The following is a 6,554-nucleotide window of genomic DNA, read 5'->3' on the forward strand; positions in this document are numbered from 1 at the left end:
TATTATTTTGTTTTAATATAACTCGTATCTCTAAATTGCGAGGTAATTTTTTATTCCAGTAAACATGCAGAGGTTGTAGCGTCTTTTCCACATGGACGTCAAAACAACATTTTTGATTAGTTTTATTTAATGGGGTTAAAAATGCGGCTTGCGATTTTTGACGAAATACGCTGAACGCAAGGAACTCAGGGCACCTTTGTTTTACCTTAGTTGCTTCGCATGCATGCTATAGTTGGATTCGAAACTGCAAGTTGAAAACCACACAAAAATACTAGTCTGATAGTCCAGAGTAATGCCCTTTTTCATTGCGAGAGAACTTGGGCAAAAGCTTTAACCAGAAATTGCGGATTTTCTATTGAGTCTGCAAGTGTAGACTGCAAAAAGAAACACTACGGAAGTATTACACATATTCTTACCAACTAGTCTGCAGTGGAAAATTAATTAAGCGGTTCTGATTTCCGTCGTGCATAAGCGGTAAAGGACATATTCCCGAATGCATCCTATCTCAAGTCATATGAGTTCAAACCCGCTGTTAGCCAAAGTAGTGAATCTTTAGTGAGTTCATCTCACCAAAGACGAAAAATTAAATTCTCACCATTAGGCCACAATTCCACTGCGTACGACGTCAAGCAAGCCATTTCGCAATGAGAGTGGGTACACAGAAGTCGTCCTCGTGCTTTTTGGCTCGCTCTCTTCTCCTGCCTAAAAAATAAAGGCGCATGTAGTCAAAGCAACATTTACTACAAAAACCACTTTAACTTCCAGACGTATATCAAGGTAAAATAGTTTTAGTACTTACAAAAGATCTTGCAGGCGGTACGAACAGCGTCGGAGCTCTCCTAATATATGAGTGTGGCTTTTCGCGTGCACAGACTATGAACGGTGCTAGCTCGAGTGTGCATGCATTTTCCTCGCGTTGGTTGTGCACGTGGTTGAGCTCCGCCCTGCAGTCAAGAATGTCTTATTCCAAGACGAGCAGTGGAGACGATGGTGTGTGTGTGTGTGTGGGGGGGGGGGGGGGGTTGGCTGGAGGGGAGAGAGTAATTTTCCTTTACACAGGTTTTGTGGTTCCGAGAAAAGTCCTCGAGCTGAAAGGTGGAGACAGGGAGGTGGAAGAAAAGCGAAGCGCGTAGCTGCGTGCGAGGGAAAACAGGTTTGAGAAAGTGACAACCAAAAAGAAAAAATAGCGCTTCGCGGGGTGGGGGGTTAGCCCGCTCCCTGGAAAAGGGCACGGCCGGGAGAACAGGTGGGGAGATATTGGACTTGAAGACTTGAAAGAGAGAGGGAAAAAGGCCAAAACACGTGAAAAGGGTTTGGAATTTTTGGAGAATGAGTCACATGGCCACAGGCAGTACAGAAAGCAATATCTACAAGAGAGAAGTGGATGGGAAACACAGAGGCGTCAAAGTATTGCTACAAAGCTGCAGCAAAAGCCTGAAAATTTTGAAGTGAAAAACTTGGAGCTTCAAGATGCATTTCGCCAAAACGACTTGAGACACTCGCGTATTTTGTGGGGCCGTATGATGTGGCTTCTGTTAGTTCAAGATAGCTTAAAATGTTACCACATAACAAAAATATAAAGCAAAAAAAAAATATCCAAGCAGAATGCGCGCTCTTTCATAGTTTCATGTACTGTACATGCGCCAAACAAGCTAGGTTAACATGCGTCTCACGCCAGTTGTCAGTCGATTTATTCAGTGGTCGTCGAAGAATCCTCAAATTGTTTGTTGGGGTGGAAGTTTCGCGCAAAAATAGCAAAAACAAACAAAGGCATGTTGAATTGTGGTTCGCAACTACTTTCGATGGTTTTCATCAATAAAGGTGATGTTCGAAAGAAAAAAAAACCTGCGAGTAAATATGCAAAGACGTGAGCAAGAGCTGTATAGCCCCCAATGCAAATTACGCAACAGAAGAATAAAATGGTCAAAAACAACAATTTCCAACACAACGATTTGCAGAAAAGGAAGGAAATAGCAAATCAGAAAACACGGGAAAGGCGCGATCAATGGGAAGACGTAGGGAAGCGTAGGAATCGCTTAGCACGTGTCCGCGTGCGTTTATGAAGCACCCGCCTAATATTTCACGAGCGCAACGCATAATTCGAAATTACGAGGCGACTGCTTCGTTTCTGGACGTTGCCAAAACTGAGCACAATTTCGGTTTAGCGAATGCACTTGCGCTAATCTATTACGTTTGTATCGCGATCTCCCTGAAGCAGACACCAGCTGCGTACAGCGGCTGTGAATTCCTAGAGCGAATAAAAAAAAAGTGATTTTTTTATTCCAAAAATGTAATCAAATGAAACTTATTTGATTTTTGTTGAAGGCACCTCCCAGGTAGCACACGGCAGCGGGCCAATATTGGAAATCCACTGGCAAAGCGTGGCCCTAACTAGGCCCAGAGTTGCCAGTGAGCATCCGATATTGGTTGTGCCACTCCTTAGCACATCCAACAATGGCCCTGGTTGTCCAACGCTTTACCAGTATTGGCTGAGCCATAATTAGATCCTGGCTATCATGGGCCAGGTTAGCCAGGATTGCCCCACTGTTTGCCATTGCTGGCTGTGCCATCATCGAATCCTGGCTATCATGGGCCATGTTAGCCAGTGTTGTTCCACTCTTTGCCAGAATTGGCTATGCCATTTCCGGGAGCTGGCTATATTGGCCTAGGATTGCCACCGCTTATCCACTGTTCAAAGTATACTGGCAAACGTTGGTAAACATTGTGTCATCCATTAAAATGGGTTCAAAATTATTTTTATTGTCGAGTACCATATCGGCAGTTCATAACTTTCGAACGCGCTAAAACATGCGAGTTCAAAGATGTGGTTTTATTTATTATTATATTTTAACCGAACACTTTTGCAGTTTGTGAGCAAAGCTACCCATGATTCCGTTGGAAAAGCTGCACTCTGGTTTTGCAGTGAGCAGCAATAATACGTTTAGGAGAATTGCGATCGAAGTCCTGTTGATCAGAATTAACGTTCTGATTACACCCGACACGCCTTCAACAAAAATTGTCAACAGCTCCCAAGCAGCACAAATTGATTGGTCCAACAGTGGCAAAAGAGTGGCGGAAATTGGCATGAATATTGGTCCTACACTGGCATTTGAGCAATCCGAGACTTTTTCCAACAATGGCCCTTCATTCATGCCAAGATTGTGCCTATACTCAGCCAGTCTAGCTGCCAGCATTGACCCAACATTCAGCCAGTCTATCCACAAATGGCCAACGTTCGTGCCAAGACTATGCCCATGTTCAGCCAATCTATTAATTATGGCCCGACATTCGTGTCAATACTATGCCCATATTCAGCCAATCTCACGCCAATAGTATGCCCACATTCAGTCGATCTGTCAATAATGGCCCGAAATTCGCGCCAATAGTATGCCCACATTCCGCCAGTATCAATAATAGCCCCAGGTTTGCTCCGACTTGTGCCCACTTTTCCACCCTTGATCTAACTTTTATAGGTGGCATATCAATTGCAAGGCCAGTGGGAAATTGTACGCGATCGGGGGTCCCACCTAGTTTTGTACCAAACCTCTTGCTGGCCAGCAACAATGCAGACATATACCGCTTGTTTTCCACCAGCCGGAGCTTGTATGTGTAACATTTTACATATGAGCAGTCAGCAGACATACAAAAAAGAAAGAACGGATTCAAAGAACAAAATTTATTGCATCTACGGTGCCAGTACATCGTGAAATGCATTGTGCCGGAGCCGCTGAATCGATGAGTCATATCGGCACTAATCGTTGCACTCCTCTTGTAAGAGAACTTTTGCAGTGTCTTGAAACAAATTCCTCGCCAAGCTCTTGCACGATGACCTGGCTGTACATCGCAGCTGCAAAGAGGTGCATGATGTGATCATGAGTGTAAGTACAACCATCGCAGAAAAAAGACAAGAAATAAAATAACACATTGATCTTAGTGGCGCGCAGTGTGCGAGAAGGTACTCGCAACGTATGTTGAAAGTATAATTTCTAAATGACTCTTAATATAAATCCCCACACTAATAGCAAAATGTTGAATTGAATTTAACAATTTTTTCCCACCGTATTGCTAATTTCTAATCCCAATTTGCCGTGTCACACCCTCAAATGCATATTGAAAGTCACAAAAAGAGATAAATATAGTGTTTAATACAAATCAATCTATTTTTATATTTCCTATCAAAGTTATATGTCTATTGCGAGCTGGTTGTTTGCCTTTTTGTTCCAGCAAAGTATGGCACAGGTGGTAGCAGCTCCTCCCTATTGAACAGCTGTGAGCAATTTTTTTTTTCGCTATGAAATATAATATTCCATGCAAAGACGGCTTGCACAGTTTTGCGAAATGCGCTGAACGCAGGAGACCGAATACACTTTTTTTAAAGTAAGCAGATTATCGATGCCGCTTGGCATGCATGTAACGGGGCAGACGGAAATCTTACTTGAAAACCACACGAAATCACTCTTCCGTTAGTCCATGGGTGATTAATTCCGAGACAACATGGATAAAGTTCGCTGGGACCAGGAATTCCGCTTTTCTCGTACGCCTGCAACTGGCCAAGACAAGGGCACCCGGCACGGGTATATTACACGCGGCCAGAAAACTGCTGCAGTGAAAGAATAAGCGCTTCTGGTACTCATCTTGCACAAACGATAGACGACCAATGTCGTAATGAACGCAACATGAGTCGGGCCACACGACACTCCGCCACGGTGATTGAAGAGATAGTCAACGTTCGGTAAATCCATTTTTTCAAAGCTGAAAAATAAAGTTCTCACCATTCTGTGCATGCCTTTGCGCTAGACATTTCGCTGTGAAAGTTGCCATTCAGAAGTTGGCGCCAGTGCTTTGTCGCTTTCTCGTTTCCTGCCGGAGAAAAAAAAGGTCGGCGCTGATTCAAAGCGGCAATTACGCCAAGAACCATATTCATTTCCGAACACATTTCAATATAAAAGTATGGTGGTACTCACAAATAGAATCTTGCAGGCCAGGCTACTGAATTCCGTCATAATTGTCAAATCGTATCGGGTGCGGATTCTCGACAACGAACGGCGTCAGCTTGTGCGCGCATGCTTCGTCGGCACGCTGGTTGTGTGGCTTTTCGCCGCCTTGCTAGCTACAGGCGATACTCGTTGGGCGAGTGTTCGGGAAAGGAGGAGACGACGATGGGACAGGTTTCTTATATTTTTCGGAGAATTTGCTGCAGCAAGAGAAACGGCAGCTGGAAAAGGGGTAGAAGAAAATCTAGGGAGGGTGGATGAGCGGCGTTGCGCTTAGTTGGGCGCGAGGGGAAAACAGGTTAGAGAAGGTCAGTGTACCTAAAATCACAAAGAAAAAAAAAACTCCTAGCATGGTGAGGGCCAGCGCTCTTCCAACAAAGAGGCTCGGCCCGGCAAAAGGCGGCTGTATGGGACTTCAAAAAGGGGGTGGAGAGGGGGGGGGGGGGGTGAAATGAGTGAAAGAATTCCGGAATGTCCGGAGGGTGCGCCATAGGCGTTGAGCACGTGAAAAGCGGCAAGGAAACGACAATGCGGAGATGTTGGAAGTGGAAACGTGGAGCTTGGGCATGAATTTCGTCAAAACGGCTCCAAACATTAGCGTAGTCTCTGCGGTCGTGTGCCTCTTTGGTTGAAGCTGAGATAAACGTGTTACTATGAAAATACCGGAAATATAAAACAATAAATAAAATTAGCGGGAACAATGCGTGTTCTTTGAGTGTTTTATATATGATACTTGTGGCGGACTAAGTAGGATGACATACGTCCAAGCAACACCATTCACCAATATAATCCAATGATTCCCTTCTAGAGCGACGAATACTCTACATTTTATACACACCAGTGTAGGCAGGTCGGTCTAAGCCGTCATGCGGCCCACCCGTGCGTGTCTGCGCTAGCTCGAAATGACGCGGCGCGCTAATCAGCAATGCACCTGTTATGGCTCATTGGTATTAAGGATACGCGCAAAGAAAAGGCAAAAAAAAAAACTAGTGGAAATGCGACCGGGAAAAAGTTCCGATCTTTAATTTGATAAACGTGATAATTTAAAGCAAAAACGTATGCTAGAGCCGTCGTTATAGAATACCCAAAAATCACAGCAGAATAACAAAACAATTTGCGACATTAAAAAAACCTAGCCACCTTAGCTTCGCGGCTTCAGGAAGCAGAGCCGTTTGTTCGCTTATTATTATTTTTTTAATTTAACATACATCTACATTTTCTTTCTCGTCTGCTGCTTCTTCACGCAGTAAATGCGCAGCAAGTTGTTCACGTCAGCTGTTTATTTGCGATAAAACCAAAATCCCGTTTTACTCACATCGTTTCTTCTCTCAAAATGCGCCACGCAATAATTTGTGACCAAGTGGAAAAAGCGATTTATTTGTTTTTTTCTAGGGTGAGCATCCTGTGGGTGAGGCATTGTATTCCGGATTGTGTAATACGATTCAGCGTTTCGTGCAGCATAAACTTATTAGTTAAGTTGAGCCTATATCTTGAGACACGAATTTGAACCGGCAACCTATAATCGGGGGCTGTGGTATGCGAGGTATGCGAGAGATATGC

General features: G+C 44.1%; 1 long non-coding RNA gene across 1 annotated transcript; it reads right to left on the reverse strand.

Annotated features, from left to right (window-relative positions):
- Positions 1–3,796: 3,796 nt before the first annotated feature.
- Positions 3,797–5,039, reverse strand: LOC149337086 (uncharacterized). The gene is made up of 3 exons (XR_016284599.1): positions 4,773–5,039; positions 4,436–4,546; positions 3,797–3,847 (listed from the first exon to the last, which is right to left on the reverse strand). It is a non-coding gene; the product is annotated as an uncharacterized LOC149337086 (long non-coding RNA).
- Between the last annotated feature and the right edge of the window lie 1,515 nt (positions 5,040–6,554).

Source organism: Amblyomma mixtum, chromosome 7, assembly GCF_055824585.1.
Source record: "Amblyomma mixtum isolate Tamu chromosome 7, ASM5582458v1, whole genome shotgun sequence".
In the NCBI taxonomy this organism is placed as follows: Eukaryota; Metazoa; Arthropoda; class Arachnida; order Ixodida; family Ixodidae; genus Amblyomma; species Amblyomma mixtum.